Genomic DNA, 27,864 nt, shown 5'->3' on the forward strand with positions numbered 1-27,864 from the left:
TTTCGAAAAATTACGAATAAAAAATCTAAGATATATTATATTATATTATATTATACTAAAAGATCTATCCACAGGAAGTGATCATAAATTTTTGTAGTAATTTCCTCAAATAGAGAAACAGTATATTAGATAATATAATGATTAATTAACTTATCACTTTTAAAATTTTATAATTACTTTTATCTTCTCAGTACACAAACTGTTTCACGATTACGAGTAAAATATTAACATTATATGTTATATATTATATATTATATTTTTTTAAAACATACCGATAATAAATTTTCTCGAGTAGACTATTATTTTGTAAAAATTTACGAATAAAAGATCTACGATATATTTTTCCAGAAGATGGCAATTAGAGGCAATGACCATAAACATCGTTGATAATTTTTTCGAACAATATGTGTTCCGCATTAGATAATATAATGATATAATTAGCTGCTATAATTACTTTTCTACAGAGAATTCTAAAAAAAAAAAATAAATTTGAAAAATTATAAATAAATCGAAAAATTACAAATCATCGATATATTATATTTTTCTACAAATTAGGAATAAAAGATCGATATAACATTTAAAAAAAATTGAAAAAAATATATATAAATCGAAAAATTACGAATGTAAGAAATGTACGATATATCATGTTATATCTTTTCAAAAGATCCAGTGGCAATTAGAGGCACAACCATAAACGTCGGTGGCAATTTCCTCGAGCAGAGGAACGGTGTGCGGCCCACGTTAGATAATATAACGATGGCTGAGGCAGCTACGGCCGGGGCTCTCTAGTGTCAACGTAACCATTTATATAAATCTATCGTTACGTAATCGGCCGGTCGATCTCCACAACCAAATAGATTCGGCCCGTGCTGCCGTTACGTGCGACAATCAGCCACGTGGTCTGTTCTCCGCTTACTCGACCCGCTGTTACACCGCCTCCTCTTTGCTCTTTTGTGTTTGTCCATTGTTTTGTTTATCGTGTTCCTGCTGCCTTCTGTCTTTTCTCGTCCGTATCTTTTGTTCTTTTTTTTTTTTTTTTCATTATGATTGAATGATAAAACAGTGATTCTCAAAAAGATCATTTTTAATTAATACGCTCATTATTAAGAAACATACATGCAACATATATATGTTGATTTTGACGAAATTTATGAATAAGATTAAGATTATCTAAAACAAAAAATATATCAAATATTATTTTGAGAATTTTTTCTAAATTTCATCAAAATAGAAATGTGATATATTCGATATCATTTTTTATAAAAATACATATATATATATGTAATATATATATGTTTTTTCTTAACATATGAAAATTTTTTATAGTTAAAAAAAAGTGACAATGTATATATATGTATGAAAGATAATTAAATATATTTATTCGCTACTTTTTATTTTTTTTTCTTCATTTCTTTTATATTATGTAAATATATTAATATATTTAGTTAAAATGTGTTTTTATTTTCGACAATGGTGAACGCGTTACTTATTTATTTTTTTATATAATTGCATTGACATATATTAAAAAGAAGGTTATTTAAAAATAAATAAGTGTAAAAAATCATTAACTAAAAATGATAACAATAATTCGTTTGAAGATTGCGACTTACATTGAAAATCTCTATATTTACTACATTATTATATTTTAAAAGATTCATTTTTTAAAAAAATATTAATTTTCCATTCAATTTTCTTTTAATTATATATAAATAAAATTAATAAAAAATTTTAATAAAATTAATTTTTTAGAGAAGCAATGTTATAAAAAAAAAAGTTTATCACGAAAGATTGAAAAATTGAAGTAATATATTTTATAGAATCAATTTGCAAAATAAAAATTCCCTTTCCTATAGCTCTGGACTTTTCATGTTTCGTAAGCATAGATAAGGATGCACGATTTGTTTTTCAAGCCTTCTCTGCCAGATGTTTGTTCTCAGTTTTGTTTATGTACATAATTTCTGTATATTCTGTTAACGTCTTTTATTTTTTTTTTTTTTTTTAATTTTTTTGTCCATTATAGCTAAGTGATAAAAAGATCTGGACAGTTAGTCTAAAATAAAAATTCCTTCTTCTGTGATTCTGGATTTTTCATAGGAGTAGACCAGGAAGTATCGTTTGTTTTAAGATAAGTAAAACGTGTGAAAAAACGAACGTATTTTTAGAATTGTCGGTATTATACATAAAGAAATGTAGGATTTTATTTTCGTACATTTTTATAGATTTTTTATTATGTTCGTAAACTTAGAAATTTTGAATCATGTGTTTAAGAAATCCGTTGATGCGTATTTTTAATCTAATTCCTTCTAGCTTTCGATGTTTTAAAAAAAAAAACTATTAGAGATAAAAAATAAAAAAAAAAAATAGATAATATTAACATTAAAACTACCAACTATAATATATAACTATAGCAATAACTTAAAATTAATAAATAGGAAAAGTTGAAATACTTATAAAAATAATTATATTTTTATCAAAATAAGAACTAATATTAATTTTAATATTCGTACATTTTTCATAATTTCAATACAAAAAATCTAACTTAATTCTTATCGTTCGTAGCTTTTTCAAAACGAAAAAGTTGAAACTAATCTCTAATTTTTATCAAAAACATGCATTTTTCATAACATCTAAAACTACATTTAAATTCATTTTACTTACTTTGCCTTAGTTCTATTATTAAAATAAAACAAAAGAAACATCGTTCGTCCCATCGAAATAATTTCTATCGACATATATGAAAATAAATTATTCGATTATTTCGCTCTGCATCTATTATATTTACCTTTGTTTTTAATGGTCGATTAATGACTTAAAATTGATCAATCAAAAATGAATTTCTCGTTACGTGAATCCAATATTACGAAACGTGGTCAAACAACGATAATCGCGAACGTTATACGTTTCGAGCAAGTGGCCAATGGAAAAATGGTGGCGCAACTATCGGTTTACAGGTGTTCATACAGGCCGCAAACTTGGCAACAAGTACATGGAAACTCGCTGAAAGCGAGTTTAATCTTGTCAACCGAGGATTTAACCGTGGAAACGAATGGAACATAATTATATATACAATTATGAATACGATTGAACGATAGTTTAGATTTATGAAATTATGAGAGAAATTTATCGAAAAATTTATCGATAACATATTATTCATTTGTTCGAAATTATATTGGAAATAATTGGAAAAATTGAAAAGTGAAGAATGAAATTTACTTCAAATTTTCTTCAAAAGATTAGATTAAAATATAAGATTATTTTTTTTTCTAGAAAAAACTTTTAACTTAATCTAACAATCTATTTTTGATTAAACTATTGTTATAGATAAACTATTGATAATATTTATTGATAAACTATTGATATATAGTTAAGAATATTGTATAAGGTTCCATTGCTGCTGTTAAATTTTAACAAATGAATCTTTGAAATTTCTGAAAAGATTTTCTTTATTTCATCACACATGAACATATGAATTTAACACAGATCAAAAATTATTATTATCGTTCCGACCACTATTCTATTTAATGTAATAATGATTTTTATGTAAATAAAATAGGATAAGGCATAACTTATTTACACATTTATATTTAAAGTACAATTTTCTACAAATATCGAATTCTCCTGTCTACATAAAAATATATATATATACAAAAATAATATATATACAATTTCTTTACATAACAATTATTTTAATTAGTTTAAAAAAAAATTATTCAAAAAATTCCGCTCTTGCTTATTCCATTATTTAAAAAGATAAAAATTTTATTATATGACACTTACAAAATTCTATATCCTTGGAAAAAAATATAATAAAAATTAATCTCAAAAATTTATTTTTCCCTCTCTTTTTTTTTAATTTTCCTTGAAAACTATCATAAATATAGCAATCCCGAAAAGTTCGTCGAAAATGTGTTTCACGCTTCTCGAATTCGTAAGAGAAAATTCATTGAACGCGATAAATCAAAGAAGTTGCAAATATATATCTGACGAATTGCAAATTAATCCCGACGACCTCATAACGTGGAAATAGATTCCGCGCGTACGAAAATTTACGAGAGTAAATAATGAGCGGGAGCGGAGTCTAGGGGAATTCGGTTGGCAGCGCTGGTGGAATCACGCATAAAATGTTCCTAGATACGATCCAACGGGAATTTAATTAACATCGGAAATTGAAGACGATGAAAGGAGAGAGTTTCGCGTTTAATTATAGCCTCGTACATTTTCAAGTGGCGAAAATTGAAATTATCTTTCGATAAAGATGATTAAAGAGTTTGTTAATTAAAGTGAAATATAAATTGGAAATTTTTTATTTCACGTTCGATATAATTGAGATATTTCTGATATCTCAATTTTTTCGATATTGAAAATTTGAAACGGAGATTTTTCTCTCGGAGATATAATTAAGAAAAATTGTATTTGACACTGAATTTATTTATCATTTATATTAAATATTTATTTTATATGTAAATGATTATAATTAAAATGATAATAAATATTTCTGAGAATAAGTATTTATAACTATTTCTTTAAAGTTAAAATATTAATTTTCACGCTCTTATTAATTGTAAAACAAAAAATACGAAATCATTTTATTTATTGTTAAATTATTTATAAACTCGTATAAATTTATCGAATTAAAATTTATATAATCTAATTTCATATATATATATATTATTTAAACTTCATTGGCGATTTTGCTGTACAATTATATATATATATATATATATATATATTTCATATATTTTTAAAAAAAATATTATTATGATTATTATAAAAAAATATATACTTTTCATTTTTCCTTATTTATATATACATATAACATACATATTATATAATGTGCATATCAATAGCCACAAAGTGTGTGATATAAAAATAGAGAGAGAGAAAAAAAAAGGTAGTTTTTATCAGGAGTCAACAGGCGGGTGATGGACAACGTGGTTCCGGTTTCGACATTCACGGTTGCAGATACGCGACCGCGATACCCTTTTCCGCTCGACGTAACGATAAAGAAGGGAAACGTTATCCAAGTCGGATGTCGTGGTTACGGGTAACCACGCCCCCGAAAAACGACATAAGAATCACTTTTTCCTTTTTCTGTCGCTTTTTCGCTTCTATGCAACGGAACAAACATTGTTTAATTATTCCATCTATTTATGAGATTTTCGAAACGAAATGTATGCAAATGCTACAATGTTCAAAGTATATTCGAAAAAAAAATTTTTTTAATTAGAAATAAATTATTGATATGAAATAAAATAAGAAGAAGAAAAATGGTTAATAAATAAAAAGTGGTAATCAAACCCAAAATTAAATCATAGACAAAAAAAAATATTTAATAAGAAAAAAAATATTTATCAAATAGAAGAACGAAATCTGAGAGGGAAAAAATTGATTTATATAATTGGAAAAAATGATTTCTTTATGACAAACGCGATAAAAACGAATTTAGACATTTTGTTTTGAATATGTATATAATTTCATCCATAGTAAAAAGTATAAGATCTATAAGAAATTTTATTCAAAGTGAACACGAAATGAAAAATCTAAATTCGACTCAATCTAATATTTGTTATTTTACTAATTGACATTTTGAGAATTAACGAATCGAATCATTGAACAAACATAAATACTTCTAAAGTTTTCATGTTTCATGACAATGCGATCATCATCATTCAAAAATAAAAAAAAGAAAGGAAGGGAAAGGTATCCTGTTCACGCGCCGCTTAAAATAAATCGAAATAAATCCTCGATGGAATCGACAAATAAATGGCAAATCGCCAGAAGAACGACAAGTTTACATAACAGAGAAGTTTGACAGTGCAACGAGCACGTGACTCTATCTTATCGACAAATATGCCTCCGCGGCGTCTACGATTCTTTCGTTATTCTTCTTTTACGTAAGTGGTCCGCGTGTATCGACCGGTCACCAACCGAGGTATGCATTCGATCCATTGTGAACGTTTCGCGCCAATTACCGACAGGCATCCCTGATATTCTAAATCGTTCTCTATGATGAATTGCATACGACACGAGGTATTGGATTGAATGAAAGAAGAGACAGAAGTGTAAGTTCAAGAATGATTTATGGAACGTTTGAGAAATATTTTTGGAAATAGTGAAGAAATAGAATTTGGAATTTTGTAATTTTAATGATGTAATTGATTTTTTTTTAGAGAGGTTTTTCGAGATTTTTAATTAATCGAATCGTGGAAATATTGTATGCATCATTTGGAAGAATATTGGAGAATTTTCAAGAATTTCTGTACGAGAATTTTTAAATAACTGGTTTGTGAAATTTTTGTATTATATCTACAAATATTTTATAGAAATAGAAGAAACATTTCTTCATATGTTCTCATATATTATTCTCTATTACTTAAAATCATTTTTCTTCTATCAAATTTCTGTTAAACAATGAACAAAACTCGAGAATGTAGTAGAAGCCTTCGGAGAGAAGTTTACGTAAGAGTTGTTTCGGCAACTTGGGCGTTTCCCGCCAAGTTTCGTAATTCACTATTCCTCTAGACTTCTCTACGATCATATTGTGATTTTTCCTGAATTTCAAACAACAGATGAGGCAATGTTCAAAAATAATTTTATCCAATCTAATCTAATTCCTCTCATTCTTAAAATTAAATTTTCACTCTCCAAATAAAATAATTTCTAACCATAATTCAAATCTTCCTTTCTAGTAACGTTTTTCTATGTATCTAAATCTAAAATCATATAATAAAATCTAAAAGATAATTTAAAAATTAAACACAATTACAATGACATAAAGTGCAAAAATATATCGATTTCGTTAAATTCGATTCAACATTTCGACCATTACTTTTCGTATAACTTAACCTAAACCTAATTTAAAACTAATCATCGATTTAAAAATTAAACACAAACGAAACAAATTTTATTTTTCATCTCAATTATGTTACTTAAAATTATCCAATTATATCTATTCCAATAAATTCGACTCAACATTTCTCGTATAACCTAAATCTAACCTAAATCTAATCAAAAATTCAAAGATTGAACGAAAAAAATTTTATTTCTCCTCAATTATATCACTAAAACGCCCAATTATATCCATTTCGGTAAATTCGATTCAACATCTCACGCGCAGCACCGTTTTTCGTGTCGCGTTTCTTCTAAAAATAAGTGAGACCTCGATATACGTGTTCTTCGGTGGAAATAATACGTACCTTTATTGATTTATCATCCTTCACGCGAGTGTAATAAACCTAAAAGCCAGTCAAGATTTTCCATTTCCTTTCGAAACGTCAATTTTACTTATTTTTAACTGTGAATATATTCTCGAAATTATGGCGGAAAAAAAAAATATTCGAAATATTTTAACGTCGTCGTCTTCCATAATCGTGAGTGGAAGGGGAAGGAGAAGGGAAGGGGGAAGGGTCTCTGAAGACGACTGTTGTTAATCCACCACAGTGGCATGCTGGACAATAATAAATATGGCGAATGGGACGATAAACTTATTTGAATGTATCTCGCCATTTTAGCTCCATTATCTTATTATTTATTATATCTTTATTGATTATTTCGTATTGCCAATTATTTAGAGCACGTATAAGTAAATTAATTATGGAACGCTGCAAAGTGTGGAAATAGTGTGGTAAGGAGTACGTTTTATCAAAATAACGAGTTCATAACTTGTTGTTTACGCAATAATGTTTTCAATATCGATGCAATTAGCAAATTAGCGATAAATTGATAACAATATATTGAGAGATGATGTAAGTGAAGATAAGGTTTAAAGGGTCATTATATGTAAATGTTATAAATATTTATTACGGAATATTTTTTTCATATTGCGATACTTAATCATTAATTTATCATACTTATACGTTAAATCATTTCCAATGTAGAATAAATGAAAATGATTTCTTTAAGAATGAAGAAAAAAAAATATTGAGATCGTGGTTCTTAAATTCTTTGCCTTATTATCTAATCCAAGTTCAACATTTTCTTCAAGAATCGATCGAAATAAAATTATAAAAATGTTGATTTTTTTCATAAAATTTTTTTCTATTATATATTTATATATATATATATTATGTATTAAAAATGTGAGACAAAGGATCGATGCATTTGCGATTAAAAATTTAAATTTTAGACATTTCTATTCACATTTCATTTATCTACAAGATCATATTTTTTAAAAATAAATTAATTTGCATCGACTAATCACAAGTATCAATTTCGAAAAAAAATATTTCCCTTTATGTAACACAAATCTAAAACGAAATTTTTATTCGATGTATAAAAATACCTAAAAAATAGAAAATATATACAGTAAAGCATATTTCGATTTAAATAACAAAATAATTAATAAATTATAAAACAATTCAATCTTAAAGATAATTCAATATGGCGGCGTATCGAAACCGGTATTCATTCTACGCATAAAATTATAATTCACTGTAAAATCGACGTATTCCATTTCGTAATTGTGCGATTCAGTGAAAATCAGTGAAAAATCACGCGTTGTCGTAACAATTTCCACTTTAAAACGTTAAAAATCCTCTAATGGTTTTCGATTTGGGTTGGCACGGCACCGATGGGTGTCAGTTCGAAATATCGATTGCGGTCGTATTTATTACCGATTACGTAAAGCCAACGAGGCTTTTCTCCACGCTTCGCACGAATATATAACACAACAATTGTACCTCTTTCGATGCGACATACACCCGATAAGATTCGATTTCGTTGTATTTTCGTACTGTGTTCTATATATACATTGTAATTCTATAAATTATTTTACAAGGAGATTAAAATCAATCCAATTAATATTCCGATAAAATTTTGTATTTATATATATATTTTTCAATTTTTAGTGTAATTTCATTTGGATAATTTTTTACAACAAACTAAATTCTGAGTAGTCTTTTTAATTTGAAATATTTCTATATTTTTATAAACACCGCAGAAAATCGATTATTCACATTTAAACTATACGAAATATATTGTAGTAAATTTCATGTAAAATTTAAAGTTTTTAAATTTCCAAATTTCTTGTCAAAAAGCTATATCAAAGAAATGAATATACAATGATAATCATTTTCCATATTTCAATCATGATGGAAAACCTATAACTGATATTCAATACAATCAATCTTTATTTTCCAAGCAAAAACAAGTAAGAATATATAATTAAAATAATTTAAAAAATTAATTTATAAAATTAATTTTTTTTATCAAAAATATTTTCGATAAAACGAAAATATGAAAAATATTGAGAATCCGTTATTTTTTAGTTTTACACTAGTTACGCTCTTTCGCTCATGCGAACGAATCAATATTCGAAAATTCACGTAGCCTATAGGTCAGTGGAACGTATATACATGCTACATTTGCATAACTTGAGAAACGCGTGTTCCGATCGATGGAAACAGCTTTCTGCTAATCGCGGCTTTTCGAAACTCGACAATTTCGAAATGCTCGTTCTATTTTCCAAACTTCGCGCAAACGAGTGGATTCTCGTTTGAGGCATGATTGCGACACCTATCGGCAAAAACCGTGGAAAATGGGTTAACACCTGGCGTGTGACGAACTAGTTGGGTGGCCATAAACGGATGGAGGGATGGTTGATGTTTTACACATTAACGGTAAATGGATCGTAAAAGTTGGATCTCATGAATTATTTTCTGTTGGAAACATTCGTGGAGTAATGCAAGAAAAATAAGGGAAGCATATATTGAAGCAAAGAAATGTCAAATAGATTTTATATATAAGATCAGAATATCAATAATAAAAATTGATAAGAAGATTTTGATTGCATCTTATTGTAAAAGCTGAAATATATTATAAAAGTCAAGAAAATTTCTTAGGCAATTTTAGTTGCCATTTCATCCTATTGAGAGAAATTGAAGATTCTACTATAGAATCTAAAATGGTTATCTGGAAATCAATAAAAGTTAGTAAAAAGATTTTGATTTTACATCATTATTATTATTGTAGAAGCTAAATATTATGAAAATCAAGATTTCAATTGCATCTTATCTTATTATAGAATTTTGAACGTTAAGAAGTTCTCAATAAAATTTCATGTGCAATTGGTATCTTATTCTATAATTAACCTGAAATGTTATGAATGCCAATTGAAAATTACTAAAATTTTGTGTACAATTTTTACTACAACTAGTGTTATTATTTTATTTTACTATATAAAATCTAATTACATTTTAAATGTATCTAAAATTAATTTCAAGATTAATAATGAGAATGAGATTTAAAAACATTATGAAAGAGGAAAAATTCAAAGAATATAAGAATTGATACAAATTTCAAAAACAGAAAATAAGAAAAAGACAAGTACTTTTATTTCTATTAGAGAAAGATTGAACTATAACATGCTGTATATAAATTAAAGCAGAACATTCACCGTTTAATTATTGACCACATCGAGACCCATCAAATTGAACCAAGTCGAAGCCAATTAAACTGTTCATCGTGCTCGTCTTTCACGTGGATCGATTATGGCTATTGAGAACTATCTCTTCGTCGAGCCTCTCCCTCGAAAAAACTGGAAAAAACTGTTCACAGAGAGGGAAAGTTTTATCAAGCGATTAATTAGACGAATTTAATTAACATTCATGATTTCGAAAGAATTTACACTCACTTGATCAAAATTATTCGGATTTAAACCTGATTTCTATAATTTTTATTGATGTCGTAATCAGATTTGCCATTTCTACTAGTTCATTTTGATTTAATTTTTATTTAATTTCCCTAAAAAATATATAGATTTTTTTTTAGTAAATTAATGATATATATCAAGAAAAATTAGAAAGAAAAATTTATAGGTTCTTATTTTTAGTTATTTTTAATGATTATAATATTATTTTAATAATAAAGATAATTTATAATATAGATTTTGTGAATCCATAGATTCCTTTATGATAAATTATATAATATTATATATTATTATATAATACGATAGTTTCATTTTCATTTCAAAAATTTATAAATTCATAGATTCTTTTTTGGTAAATCTTCATTCAATTATGTAATGTTCTTTTACTGAAAATAATTTTTAATATAAAGATTTTTGTGAAAGAAAAATATAAGATCTATAGATACTTTTGCAATAAATTATATAATATTATGTCATTATATGATGCAATATGATATATTAAATGTTAACATTATATAATTATATAATATGTAACATTCAAATATTAACAAAAATAAAAAAAAGTTTTTAACATAAGAAAAATTTATAGATCTATAGATTCTTTTTTGAAATTACATAATATTGGTAAATTACATTATATTATTACATAATATGATATAATTTTATATATTAATATAATATTCATATATCAATAAAAATTTCAACATAGATATTTCTCTGGAAGAAAAGTTTATAGATTCACAGATCCTTTTTTAATAAATCTTTCATCATTCTAACAAAAGTAATTATAAATCTAAAAGTAATAAAAAATAATTCTTATTTATCTATTTTTATTTTATATTATTCTTTTTCAATAAATCATTTTCAAGGATACAATTCTTATATTCAAACAAATAAGTCAATATATCAATAACAATCCACCAAATATAACATATTTTCATTAACCTTACTTACATGACTACAGAAAATCACACCTATTTACAGAGAGGTGAATCAAGACAGACAGAGAGATGAAAATTTTTGCCGCAGGTCGATCGCCTTCGAATTGTTTCGATCAAGTAGGATCCAGTGTCAGGACGTTGGTTTAAAATAAACTCGGCCGTTATTAACAGCCGGTCGCCGGATTAAAGGATGAATCATGCATGAACGACTCGGCCAATGAGTAACGACTTTGACTCTTACGTAATTCGGTGGCGACACACGAGTGGGCGACACGTGCGACACCTACCACTACATGTTCCAATTTCGATCGATCTGTTTAATACAATTTTTCCTTTCTCTTAGAGATATCTTTGATATCCCGATTCATCTTTGTTTTTCTCAATCTGAAATTTATTTCTTAAAAATAGAGAAAATATTTGGAATTATTGAAAAATGATTATTATAATTAGATTATCGGAAAATAGATTATTAGAAATTAAGTTGAAGATTAGATTATTGAAGTGTAGTCATAAATCATTGGAGTCTAAGTTAGTAGGTCTAGATTATTAAGAACTAAACTATTAAAAATTAAATCAATGAACACTAAAGATGCACCATTTGGTGCACTTGCATAATTAAGAACTAAGAATTAATTAAGGATTAGATCATAAAGAATTATCTTAGTTATTAAAAATTTAGATAATTAAAATTAGATTATTAGAATTTAAATGATTGAAACCTAAATTATCAAGATCTAAGCTATTGAAATTTAGATTATCGGATTTATATTATTTAGAACTAAATTTTTTGAGTTTTAAATTATTGGAATTTAAATTATTGGTAACCTAAATCATTGGAAGTTAGATTACTAATACAGTAGTCTAGATTAGATTAAGTTAGGTTAAATTAGGAACTTGAGTTATTGGAACTTAAATTATTAGACTTAGATAATCGAGGAATTTAATTAATGGGAAACAAATTATCGGTATTTAGATTATTGGAAGATAAATTATCATATGTTTAGATTATTAGCGTTAGGTCATTAGGACTTAGATTATTAAGACTGAGATTATCAGAACCTAAATTATTTAGATTATTAAAAGATAAAATATTGATGCCTAGATTATTGAGGTTAAGTCATTAGAACCTAAGTTATTATAATTATTATGACTTAGATTATCAGGAAATCTAAATAATTGAAGATCTATATTAAATTATTAAAGTCAGGTCATCAAAATTTAAATTATTAGGACTTAGATTATATTGTTGATTAGATCAGAGTTTAGAGATAAAGATTTAGATTATCAGAACCTAACCTAAATTATCAATCTATTTTGTTGGTACCTGAATTGATATTGATACGTTATTAAGCGTAATTGAAAGCTAGGTAATTAGGATCTGAATTATCAAGACTGGAAGAGAGATTATCGGTTCCTAGATTATTAGGGTTAGTGACAAACTTCAAATTACTAGAATTTACATTATCAAATCATTGATTTAAATATTAAATATCAAGGATTTATTATCGAGGATTAGATTTATCGAGCAAGAAAAATAATCATTTCAACACAATTGCTCTTCTACTATCCAAAATCTTTTCTAAAAGGATGCTATTTTCTTAACGATAAATTAATATATACATAATTCTATTCCCAATTGCGCGTAATCTATCATAATTTTCCCATGCAACCTAACCTCACAAACTCACGCTCTCGACCCAATTAAACGCGAAGTAATGCTACCTGCACGACAAAGTGTCATATTTACCCAAGTATTTCATGATCGATGTCGCAAGGCGAGACGCGAAAATTATCTCGATCAATCGAACACGTTATGAAATGTGTATTACGTGAATCAATCGTGACATTCGAACGAAATTTTTCACAGATTTTTTCCCAGATCGTTCAACTGCGATTTTTTGATCTTTATACGAAGATACTCTCTTGGTGGACATGTGATGTTATTTATAATGCTTTCAGAGAAAAAAATATAAATTATGGAAAAAAATTGTGAAGAAAAAGCACGGAGAGAAGAATATTTATTATCTTGTGATATTTATATATATATATAATACTAGGAATTATTTTTTAACGTTTATTGAAATTTTTTCCTGATTCTAGATACATATAGAAATAAGAATAACGTAGTTATTATTTACATTTTAAATCTAATGATAAAATTTTTGTGAATCGAAAAGAAAGTTATGAGATAAAAGTGTATTGCAACGCCAATATATTTCGACATAACCTCTATATAGTTCAAATAGATTTAAAAAAAACTACGTTCTTTTCAGAAATCAAATCTTTTATCTCTAATATTTCTTTTATCCAATTATTTATTTTACCTTCCAATTCGATAATCAACAATCTGCCATACTAAAATTCATACTATTGAATAAATTCTACGAATCATTTTCTACGTAGAATTTGATTCGAACAAATAAATATTCATATACGTCAGACTGAAAATCTAAAGTAAATTTAAAAAAAAAATGCTCAAACCGTATTTCCAACACCTTTTTCTTTCTTCCTTCTTCTCTTAATTATTTTCTGATCAATCAACAGTTCGATATAAAAATTCGTAATATTAAAAATTGCATGCGTTATTCACTGTGTTCGATATAATATAATTCGACATTCGAGGAACAAGTTGCAAGATACACGAGTATACGAGTTCTGTCCACGTGGCTACGGTATTGTAAATCCGCGATAGCTCGTTTCGATTACGTAATTACGAGCGATCGAAATTAATCCACAGAGGCGCACGTGATCCGTGTCAAGGCGAGAATAGCTTTCCAGTTGCTCCCTCGAGGTGGCACGGTGCGTGAAAGCGGTAAAATTCTCCGTCATGACGATGCTATATACGCTTGTATAATGTACACGAGGAAACTATTTCTATAGTTTTATAGTTTGAATACTAAGTCTGCATGTTTATTGGATAATTGAATTTTTGATAATCGATAATACAGTATATACAATGCCATTGAGATAATATAAAATTCGATACAGAAGAAATTGAGATAAAAGTAATTGTAATAATATTGGACACGTCCTCGATAATATGGAATAAAATAATTAAGTAACGTTTCCATAATTTAACACTTTTACGACTTGAATCGTAATATTTGAGCCACTAAAGTTAATTAATCGCACTGCCATCGATTTATAACCAATTAATTCACGTATATTAAGCCATTAGCTTATCGAATTATCAACATAGTATATACATGCAAAAAAAAAAAAAAAAAGAAAGAAAGAAAGAAACGATTAAACGAACAACTTTTAAAATAAAGTTATTCCAAATTAACCTATCGGCTAACCTATTTCAATCCTTAAATAATGGCTCTCACAGCAGGAAACTGGTTTCAGCATAAATTATAATAAAACCGGTCACAAATAGCGCTTGCACATGCATGACAATTGTTTTCAATGCTGTATAAAAACAAGTAAACGATACCTATACATATACTTATATACTCTATTTAACCTAATGTAACTTGCATATACGTATATATATATATTAACAATTCCTCGCAATCTAACTTAACCTAACCTTTACGTGGTTACATATATATATGTATAATTTGAATACTTGATATTTGATTTATCTAAATTAACAATTCTCAAATAATCTGTACATATATTTACACATATGGCTATATATATAATATGAAATCGATATTTGGTATCTAAATTAATAATTCTCTAACAATCTGTACATATATATATACAATTTGAACATTCGATACTTGGCATCTAAATTAATGATTTCACGATATATATAATTTAACTTAATTTAATCTAACCTGTACATATATATATGTTTATTCATATGTATATATACAGTTTGAATATTAATATTTGACATCTAAATTAATCTAATCTGTATATATACATATATTTACACGTATATGAGTATATATATTTGGTATTTAAATTAACAATCTAATATAAACCGTATATACAATTTGAACAAATTTATGATAATCTAACTTATATTATATATACATTATATATATGTGTATTTAATTTGAACATTCGATAATCTAACCTAACCTATACTGTATAAATACCGTATATATACATATGCACATGTATGCATTATACAATTTGAACATTCACATGATACTTGATATCCAAATTAATGATTTTCCTCGACAATTTAATTTAATTTAATTTAATCTAACCTAACCTAACCTGCATCTACAAATATACAATTTGTTGAACACTCGATACCTGGCATTTAAATTAACCAATTTCTTGAACGAAGAAAATATCTAGAAAGGAACGAACGATACGATTGTTTATTTATGATGGAACGAGAATGAGGAGACGATCGAAGTCTGGATTGATAGATGGATCCAGGTCGCGACCCACTTTCGAATCTTTCCCCATCCGACTTTGTTATAGCAAAAATAGTGAACCGGATTTGTATTTTATATTTGTCGAGAACAAAAGCCAGGATCGATTTATGAAACACGCCGTCGGGAGAATTTTTAATGCTTTCAAATATATTTGCATTTCAAAATTTGTATTCTGGGAGATAGTGCATTCACGAGTAATTAGAAAAACATCAAAGCTAATAAGAACAGATTCTCTGGAAATAATAATTAGAGAGACAATGTTTAATTAATTTCAAAATTATATCTTCATTTCAAAATTTATAAAACAATAATTATAATAGTTTGAATAATTATCCTGAATGCAATATTTATTGACGAGATACAAAATTCCAAAAATTTTGCATTCTATTATATCCATATTATTATATCCATTCGTAACTGTCGTCCATTTATCAGAAATATCGTGGAATTAATTTTAATAAAAATTTTAAATTTCAAAATTTTTCAATTGTAAAACGTTATAGTTATAAGATCGATAATTGAATGTTTGTTTTTTTTTTAATATAGATTTATGAGAAATTTATATTCTGCATTTCAAAATTCTAAAATCCACAAGAACGAGTTTCTCGAACAACGACTCTTAACGCAATATCCATTTATGAGAAACACTACCAATTCTCAACAGTCTGAAATCATTTGCAAAATATATATATAATATTCATAAAATTTAGTAATCAAGCAATTCTCTGATAATTATCGATATAATGTCCGTTCGCGGAGAAATAAACTGTCAACATCGATTTCCAACAAATTATTAATTTTCTCGAATTATTCACGAATTCATCGATTCTCGGATAGCAGAGCGATTCTCTCGAATAATAATCCTCAACGCAATGCCCATTTATCAGAAATATTTTGGAAATACTCGATAATTTTCTCAAATTATTTATAAGATAATTATTATATTTACGGGACCGAAGATAAGCGAAGCGAAGCTTTACGTAGAAAAATTATTTTTCCGCTGTAAGAGTAAGCGCATTACGTATAGCTAAGGGCATACGGAACGTTTGAACGATGAAAGAAATTATGCGCGTATCAATTACATGGATATATTTACGTAAGCTGTCGTCGTATCGTGAACATTTCATTAGGAAAATCAAATGAGTCAGATCGTATTTTCACATGTGTTCGACTGTGAGTGTACCACGAAAATATGTTCTACGAAGGAACGAGTCACTTTTCGTATATCGTGCACGATATTTTCGTGCAAATCTATTTCTTGAAATACGGAGCATGGAATGTAGAATAATACTTATAATCATGTTGAGAGATTTTCAATTCAATGTGGCAGTAATTTGATTGAAGAATGGTGACTGAAGAATCGAAGAATGATTAATTTGATAGATTTTTAAAATGTTTATTTTTATTTCGTGAAAAGGTCAGATTTGAATTAATTAACAATTATATTTTTTTCATGTCGAATGAAATAATTCTTAATGGTTACTAAAGAACAATTAAATTCATCAAAAATTTTATATTTTTCGTTTTACGATTATTGAAAAAAATGAAAATTAATTTTGTAATATATCGAGAACTGCAATTACCTTTATTATTATCTATTTATTTTTATGGCATTAATTTATATACATAAAAAAGATATCACAGAAAGATAGTTATAATGTTGATACTTCGATTTGATTTCGAGAATAATTTTCATTCGAAGAGTTAAAGAAAATATAACGATTCAAATATTTGAAAAGTGAAAAGACCGATTAATTTAATCGAAATATAATATCGTTTTTCAAAAAGCAAATTACAGCAATATAATCGAAATTAGAGGAAACGGCTAATCCAATTATCAATTATAATACATCATCTCGATCACAAAATTCGCGAGCCCCTATTTCCATTGTATCCGTGCATTGTATCCACACAGTTTTGATGCCGTGGCCCTGACACAGCTGTGTCTGTTTGCTCTGTTTGCGAATCACTTGAACACCGAACGGCTGTGTCCTTGGTCCCTGGCGCTCTTTAGAATTCGCGGCCACCGCCTTTCCAACTGAGAGATAAAGGTAAGATGGAGCAAAGCGTGCCGAATTTGGCATGGGTCCATACACGCGCCGCGATCAAGTTCCGCGTGCCTCCAACCACGCCGCCAATGGAACGCGTGGATACATAGCTGTATCGTCGTACACACTGTGTCTGCTTTATCTGTGAAATAAAACATCTCGAAAAAATATGATGAACGACGCGAAAAAATGTTCGAGACAAAAAATTATTTGATATAGGAAGACACTATTCGTAGTAGAGAAGATGACGTGCAGAAAATTATGGATAATATCGCTCCACTATCCGATAATATTCTATTCGTGTATTTTTGTAATTGGCAGAAATAGTTCTGCGTGATATGATCGAATCGTTCGATGAAGAAAAGAATAGATGTGGGAATGAAACATTGAAATAAAATAAAGAAAAATATGAACGATACGAAAAAATAGTTGAGAGAAATATTATTTGATTTTATGGAAATACATTGTTCGTTTATGAGAAAACGGTAAGAAAGTATCATTGTCTCAGTATTTGATACACGTATTCTTGAAAATAAAAGCTACGAGAAAAATTAGAGTGAGAAAAAAGCCATCTATTTCACGCGCATTTATGACAGAAAATAGCAATAAAATCTATTAAAACGATAAGATGCAATCTCTTACATAATTTTATAATTGAAAATAATTTAATTATAATTTTATTTATTATAATAGAATTCTTCTATTTTTGAATATTCAAGGAAATTTATAGCGCATGATATTAAATTGAACGTAACCTCTAAAAGAATCAAGAAAGGATCAAGAGTGGGGATAGACTGACCAAGCGAAGACCCCTCTTGCCTCTGCGCCGTCTTAAGAAATTTCTTTTCAGCGGTAGGTAAAAGTATTACTTTATGCGTATTCTCATAATTGAAATAGTCAGATTTATAATCGAATTGTGTAACGAAGGAAAGAAAAATAAATATACCGAATGAAGAAAAACGATGCAGTGACAATGATTTCAAAATAGTATAAAATTATTCCATAAACAGAATGTTAATTATTGGCGAAGTGTGTCTTCATAGTTTATAAAGATCCTACTACTGTCAATAATGGCAGGGTTAGTAGCATGGCCAGGCAATTGAAGATCCTTTTGCCATTTTGTTTGCCAACTTCTTAACGTGAACAGTACATTAATGTAGTGTTAATAGTTTCTTTGTAAATAGAGGTTATATGAAGATATGAATAGGTTTAATTTCTCAAATGAAAGTTTGTGACTTTTATTATAATAATCAGTGTAGTTATATATTACAAAGCTATTTACGTCGAAAAATCTTTAATTTAAAAGATATTGTGATTTAATGTTCAAAAACCATATAAAAGGCAGCAATATTCCATTGTTCATCCTTTCCTTGTTTTTCATACGAGCTAAGTAAATTACAACTTACAATATTTTTTAAACTAAAAGATTTTTTAAATATATATATATATTTATTATTTTATTTTATATATATTTTATGTATATTTTATATATTATTTATTATTTATTATTATATTTTATTATTATTTATATATATATTATTATATTATAAATAGCTTAGTTTTTTATAAGAAATAACAAATCGGTTAGTGAAATAAAAATTATATAATTCTATTTAAAAATTAATTTTCGCATGATCTTTATACATTAATACCCACAAAAAAATTATTAATAACTATATCTCTGCATAATGTATCTCTTTATATCAAATAACTTTTTTATCTGAAACGTTTTTTCGTATCACTTGTATTTTTCAAGATATTTTATTGTTCACATATAAATCGGACACACTGTAGAAAGAATCATGAATTATATCGCTGAATGACGGAGACGAGTCACTTATTATAACAACTTTGGGCGTACTGATTTGTTTACGTGGACTCTCGATTTACTTAATGCGTCATTGAGTTTTTGCGTTCAAAATATCTTGCATATTGTTTGTACGTATCATTGCAATAATGCAATAAATTACAAATTATAGAAATAATTGTATTCTTCTATATTTTTTATTGATTGAATTTTAATAAATTTGCTTTTCAATTTGAAATCTTAGATTTTTGTGTTACATCATTATTAGACTTTTATGCGATTCAAATTTTTGTGAATTAATGGAAATAGAGTTTAAACAAATATTTGTTTTACTTCTTGAATATCGTAATATTTGGATATTTTTGATATTTCGTATCTTTTGTATATTCCGTAAATTTTCGTATTTTCAAATTTTACATAAATGTCGCAATCTGATCGTTATTGAAGCAAATGAGCGATATATGGGCAAATGGCCAAGTTATCATATCGTCATTTTCCAGTTTAAATAATATTTATAATTAATTCTATAATTTGATATAATAATTCTATAATTACATAATTTTTTTCTAATACATAATAATTTTCAACTGTAAAAATCATATTCAATGTCATTAATAAATTCGCTTTATTTTCCTTGCTTCTCTTCACGTTACGAGATAAACAAGTGTTTGCAAATTGATAAATTTCATTTCGATATTTTATTATCTATTATTTTACATAACGTGAAAATTCTTAGTAACCTCTTGAACTTAAATTTATTTATGTTTAATTCACTTTTCAAAAAATGTAAAGATCGAAAAAATTCATTATCCTGTTTCTCAACTCGCCTTGATGTATGTATATATGTATATATATGTATATGTATGTATGTATACTTCTGAAATGGAATAGGCGGATCTACGTACGCCGAGTTTACTCGGCGATCTTCTTGCGCTTGGTATTGTGAGAAACGGTCGTAAAGAGCGGGGAACTGGAGCGAAGAAACGCGTGAAATTGAGCCTCGAACGCGATTCGTGCTTTCCACAGAAGGCGCGAGTAAATGGAGGAATGAGTGAATTGTGCTGGAGATTGTATGTCGCGAAAACGAACTTGGTACTCGATGTTGAATACGAGGAATTAAATGGAAGGATTAGCGAATAATGGACATGCTACTTTGTACATGAAATAAAATTACACTGAAATTTAATTCGAAGAAAAAATTTTTATATACAGAACTCGATAAAATTCATAATTCATTTCTGTTATTAATGTAAGTAATATAATGAATAGATAATTAATAATTAATGAGAATGGAAATATTTTGATAACTGAAATCGTTAACTTGTTTTCAAGTGGAATTGAAAATGTGATTTTTTTAAATAGATTTCTCGAGATAGGCTTGATAATCGATTTAATTTATCATTAATGTAAATAATCGTGTTTTATTATTAATCTTACTTACATTGATAGAATTTATTTTAGTAAATATGACGCGTCAGAAATTATTTTATAACAAATTCTGAAAAATGTTTTATTTGTAATGAAACACATGATATATAAATTATATTACTATTGATTTTTTTCTTATCATATTCATTATTTTCTTATATATTTTATTCTGTCAAACTAATCAACATTATTGTTATTATTCTGAAAGTAATCTTAAGTCTTGTTGCTATCATTCTTTAAATAATTGTCTGTTTTGAAAATAAAATCTGAATTTAGCAATATCATCTACCATTACCATCCCACTTATTTAATTTTTATCTCTATTTATTTAAAAGAAACATAATCCCTATTATTTATATTTCTGATTCATTTTTTTACTCACATTTTATCATATTTTACATTTTCTAAAATCTTTCTTTATTATTATAAAATTTTATATTATATCTTCATTTTTTTATTATATTTTATCCATTTTTTAGCAAATTAAATATTTCATATTTATAAAAATTTCTTTCATATTTCATCCATTTTCTAACACATTAATATTCTATATTTTTAGAATTGTCTTCAAATTTCATCTAATTCTTGTTATATCATATTTCACATTTTTAAGAATTATCTTCATGTTTCATCCATTTCTTAACACACAAATATTTCACATTTCTAAAAATTTTCTTCACATTTCATCCATTTCCTGATACAAATGTTTTATATTTTCAAAAATTTTCACATTTCACATTTCTTGGCACACCAAGTATTCCATATCTTCTCGTGAAAAACAACATAAATCTTTTCTTCGTATTTCACGTTTGTCAACGAACATGGCACGAGCACGCACTACATAAAGTGCAGTTTCAATTCTGACGATAATTATAGCACACTTTGCAGAAATGGGATACCACGATTCGAAAATACTCGCAAGACAATGCTCACGCTCGATAAAGGCTTTTCGTTATGTACACAGTTTTCTTGAAATACACAAATCACTTTTTCTCGATTTAACAATCGATCAATATTATCGCGGCCGATGAAAAATAATGTCAACTTATTCATGCAAGAATAAAAGAAAAGGATTTGCAATGGAAATGATTGTAAAAAATTTTGTATGCAATTGATTGATCCACAAACTTTGGAAAATTATTCTTTTTTTCTTTCAATGAAATGTAAATAGTAATTAGGTTTCTCGATTAAAAGTATATGCAAATGTACCGTGTTGCGACTTGAACCGTGGCTTAAGAGGTTAAGTTTCTTTGAGCAGAGTCATGGAATTACTAGATTCTAGGGATATTTTAAATATCAAATATTAGATAATTGAAGATGATTCATTAGATAAAAATTTGCATTTATAGAATATTAAGTAATTATACTATTTGAAACTTTAATAACGAAAATATATTTATATTTATTAATATTTATTAAAATCTTAATTAAAATTGTAAAATAAATAAGACTATTCTAATTATTGACATAGAAAAATATTTAATAAAGATAATACGCAATTTATTCATTACAAATCTTTAATTTTATTTGCCTATTTCAATTTGTTCATATTTGTCTATATCTGTCTATTCATCGATAATCAAAATTCAATCAAAATTGATTCGATCGCGTAAAATTTCAATTCGTAAATAAAAATTCATAATCCATTCGTTAAATCAAAAACGGAAGCGAGAATTCGATCAAACATCCTTCTGCGTTCGAATGGAGAAGAAATTATGGAAAAAATGGAGGAGGATCTTGGAGGAGAAATTAAAGCTCATAATTGGTTCAAAGGGCAGGTGGACGATGCAGGTGCAACCAGGCAAACAAGCGTTCGATATAGACGCCGCAGATGGCCAATCACTCATTTTTGTTTCTTTTAAATTTAGTTCTTGTGCTTACGTAATTTCGATATTACCGACCGCGCACCGGCCCGTGTCCAGTGCATGGCCATTAGCCTCGAGAATAAATTAATAGCGCATATGTTGCACGGTGTTCGATATCAGTGGTTCGACGCGCTCATGGAAACCTCTTTTTATAGAACGCATGTTTCTAACTTGACACCATCACTTGAAATAAATACTTGCATATAATTGCATAAATTGATTAAATTTTATTTATTTTTTTAAATTTAATTCGTGAAGAGTTTATTAAATTGTCTTGAGAATTATGTTATATTGGATAATTTGGGAAAAATTTGTTGTTAATTTTGTAATAAAAAAATAAGTATACGATAAAAGTGATAATTAATGAAAGCAACGATATTTTGTTGATAGCAGTAATTGTTGTTGAAGTTTAGCAAAATTAATGATAGATTGGATTTAAAATTGAGCGTTTTTATTTATTTTTCTAAATTAATTTTCAAAAAAAAAATGAAAATTGATTATATTGGATAATTTAAGAAAGATTTGTTGTTACTTTTGCGATAGAAATTGTACAATGTTATTTTATTTTTAGCTGAGCAATATATAGATAGCTATAAATGTTATTGAGATTTAATTAGAATTATACATTTTTATAGTATCTATTGTATCCAGTTATAGTCAATTCACAAAGTATTTGTGAAAAAGTGAGATTTGTAAATGAAAATTTCTTCTACCTTCAATATCGTGAATGTTATATTATTAAAGATTGTCTCTTTTAATTTTCAGAAAAATATTGATGATAAATACTTATTAAAAATTCTTTATTTCACAATTTTTATAATATACATGATCGAATGGATCAAAAAGATTTAGTTAGAATAAGAATTAAGAAGAGAATATACAGATAAATGCATTTTTTTTTGTAAACAATAAATTTCATTTATAAAGATAATTTTCATAAAACAAAATCGAAAAATAATATACATGCTCATCAGGCTAAATTGCTCTTGGTAAATGCACAAAACAATGACTGCATTTAAATGTTATTTCTTCAAGGGGAAAAAAAACATTATACGATAGTAATTTATGATAATTGTTTGTTCTTAAAAGGGAGAGAAAAAACCATAGTGATTCATCGGACACAAGTATACTCGTTGCATTTTTAAAACACCAAAGCATTCAGTATAATCGTTGATTATAATGCACACGCTATAATACATAACGGTTAGACATCTATTAAAATACATATAAAAACGAGAAAGAAAAAAGAGAAACGACATTCTGCTCCATCTTGCAAGAATAATTTCTTCTTTTTCCTTAAAAAATTGCAAAAATAATCGTCACTTAATAATAAATCAAAGATTATTATTTAAAATTTGATACAGATTTTGTTTTTAAAATTTCAATCTTTCAAAATTTATAAATAAAAAAAGAATATATTAAAAATTTCCTCGCATCAAATTTAACTTATTAACCCTGTACGATAATTATATTTATCATTTCTTCATTTCTGCGAAACAAATTATATATACGCTTTTAAAAATACAAATACAAATACAGTTAACATGTTAAAAAAAATCCAGATTTTAATATCACGATCAATATTTATATCATATATCGTGTAAAAAGATAAAAAAAATATATATATTTTTTAATTATTGAAAATCTTTTATCTCTACGTTATCGACTGCACTTTACTTGAATGCGCGATTCAATCAGTTACGGTTCATATTTTTATGCGTATGTAACGTGGTACGGGAGCCTTTTACGTAAAACGTAATCAGCGATGACGAAGATAACGAGGACGATCTCGACAAGGACGATTAGTCATGGATTACGTGTTATCGCGGCTACGCGTCATTGTTCTTGGTAATCATTCGCCAACGGTATCGGTAGAGAGAAGAAAACATAGGTTAGGTTGAAGTATCACCGTGAGAAAATGCGCGATCAAGATATGTTGCTACACTCTGTTTCAACTTTTTTTTCAACTCACGTTCAAATATTTCGTTTTTTTGTTTTTATAATTTAAAAGATTACATTAAAAATTTCGTTTCGAAAAGTGATTAAACAAAGTGCCGTTTTTCAGATAAAATTAAATTTTTATTATATATATATAAAATTAAAGAAATTTAAATGAATGAAGATTCATATTATTTATCGAATATCGCGATAATTTAATATATTTTGCATATTTTGTGTCTTTTTGTGTGTATTCTAAAGATTTTTGTATATTTAAATTTTGTTTAAATGCATAAATGTGCATAAGATAAAATATTAAAATTTATGGTTTTAAAATTTGTTTGTCTAACTTAACCTAACTTAACTCAACTTAAATGAGAAAGGTAACAATTATCTCGTAGCTATTTCATCTATTCGTAAACAAAATAGATAATATCGTTATATAATACTAATTATATAAGCTTTATTTGGTAAATTTTTAATGTATAAACTTTTATATAACACGCAATTTGTGATAAGAATTTATATCTTTCCACTGTCTACATGATTCTTTTTGTCAAACCAATTATCAAAGCTACTTATAGAGGATTTTTCTTACCTCTTCAAAATAATAATAAATACTCAAAATAATAAAAAAAAAACAAAAAAAATATGATTTTGATTTTTAGATTTTTATTAAAATTTAAGAATACCAATGAATTGAAAAAAATAATAAATTTATATTGTTCACGTATATTACGAAAAAATATTTGAAAATTTTTTCAAAGAATCATAGAGATAAGATATAAGATAGAAAATAATACAAGAAATAGAAAAGATAGAATATTATTTAAGATGCTATAATTCCAGAATCATAATCCATAAAGAGAAAAAGTAATCGTAATATTATCTTGCAAATGCTATTGAATAGCAATTTCAAATAGTTCAAAAATAATATTTTGTAAAATGTTATAATATGAATAAATTATAAAATTAACAAAATCGATATAAATATTAATGTCAAAAATGCAGTGTGTTCTTGATACTACTCAAACATTTATATTTTGAGAAAAAATAATAGAATGAATATGAATTGCAAGATACAGTTCATTTAACGCGTTAATTTTTTAACATTTCGAAATTTTGTAACATTTAATTTTAATAAGAGATAATTTTTTTATACGATATATATTTTCTTACTATCATCAATTATACATCCACTACCATCATATCAAAATATTCATATTATCCAAAATTATAATCAATTCAATCGATACAACAACATCCGCATATACTTGCACTGTAAGAAATTTCAAAAATGCTATCCAATCATTTCAGATACGAGAAATCGCATATTTGTCACAAATGTAATCATTTAATGTGTACACGATGCGCTAAATTCTCCATGGCGAAGTTATCCGCAGAAAGTCTCTTTGTGTTCACTGTGCATGCATCGTGTGCCACCGAACAGGCCGGTTCGGAATAATCTGCCCTCTCGCCATTCCCTCTCACTCGTCCTGCCATTGCTCGTCTCCCTTTCTTCCTCTCTTTCTCCCGAACTGCGTTATATAAGAACCAACTCAGACTGGCCGTGAACTTACCGACGTGGTCGGTCGTCTTCGCATTCGAACGCAACCATCTCTCTCTCTCTCTCTCTCTCTCTCACTTGCTCGCTCGCTCGCTCGCTCGCTCTCTCTCTCTCTCGAGTTCGTTCGGTGCACTCGACATGCATCGAAGAGGGAGAAGGAATGCGATCGATTCAGTTATTCTTTCGAGTCGGATCCAGAAAATCGCTTTACCTGCCGGGTCCAGACCGTGTTTTATCTCACGCTAAAACTTGGATGAAGGTTCTGTGGTATGTACGTGTATGGTATATGATCGTGAAGTTTAAAAATTCTTCGTAAGGAGAAATGGATCGCGAATAAAACGTGTCTTCGTTATTATCTATTCGAAAAATTCTATCTTCGTTTTTTTTTTCTCCCTTAATCTCTTAAAATTCAACATTGCGTTTTAATTAAAATTTCGTAAAAGTTCGTAATTTTTTTCAGTCGATATATTCGAAAAAATCATTTTGTCGTTTGAATTATATTTATAGATTCGAGGATTATTAAAAAGAATAAGATTTTATATATATAAAGAATTAAACACTTTTATATACGATATTCTCTTACTATAGAGTTCAAGACAGTTCAAACTTATTCTCATTTTATTTTTAGACATCTGATTCATTCTACTCGTAACTCTCTATCTATTTTCTGCATTCTGCGTTAAAAATATATCTTTTTAAAAAAAAAAAAAACTATCAATAAATAATACTATTCTCTCAAGGAATAAACAAATGTTTAAAATTCTATGCAATTTTCTTCGCAATTTTTATTAACTTCGTATCGATTATTAGAATCTCTGTCACTCGAGTCCTCGAGTATCATACGTATCGAAATGAAAGAATAAACTTGAAACGGTCGAGAATATAAAAAGATATAATCCGCTCTTTGGAAATTCGAATGCTTAATGAGCTTTAAACGACGAAGAGAAGACGTGAAATGCCAGTAACTCATGCGCGGGACAAAGAGAACCGACCGAGTGCATATGATTTACGGCGTTGTTTGTAAAAACGTGGAACGCGTTTCTGCAACAGAAAAAAACCTTTCTGTGACTGGCAAATAACACAACATGTTATCCAGAGATTGAGCACGTAGTAAATATCGAAGTGTGTGCAAACGAAATACCATTCATGAAATACTGCCTTCATTTTGTCATGTTTGAAAAAAACATCCGGTTGATCTTGGTTTGTTGACAGGGTCAATGGTTGAATTTTATTTTGAGATATTGCTTCTTTTCTTAAACTTTTTGCGTAATTTTCGATAATT

General features: G+C 27.2%; 1 protein-coding gene and 1 long non-coding RNA gene across 3 annotated transcripts in view; both read right to left on the reverse strand.

The window, feature by feature from the left end:
- Positions 1-27,864, reverse strand: part of LOC107999704 (LON peptidase N-terminal domain and RING finger protein 3) — a 63,194-nt gene that overhangs the window by 32,095 nt on the left and 3,235 nt on the right. The gene's annotated exons all lie outside the window — the stretch shown is intronic.
- Positions 9,045-13,529, reverse strand: LOC107999706 (uncharacterized). Of its 2 annotated transcripts, XR_009830350.1 has the most exons (4): positions 11,600-12,073; positions 10,631-10,740; positions 10,394-10,544; positions 9,045-9,909 (listed from the first exon to the last, which is right to left on the reverse strand). It is a non-coding gene; the product is annotated as an uncharacterized LOC107999706 (long non-coding RNA). The 2 variants fall into 2 exon arrangements; XR_001766412.3 differs by lacking the exon at positions 9,045-9,909 and having other exon boundaries at positions 10,310-10,544; positions 11,600-13,529.

Source organism: Apis cerana, linkage group LG6 (assembly GCF_029169275.1).
Source record: "Apis cerana isolate GH-2021 linkage group LG6, AcerK_1.0, whole genome shotgun sequence".
NCBI classification, from domain to species: domain Eukaryota; kingdom Metazoa; phylum Arthropoda; class Insecta; order Hymenoptera; family Apidae; genus Apis; species Apis cerana.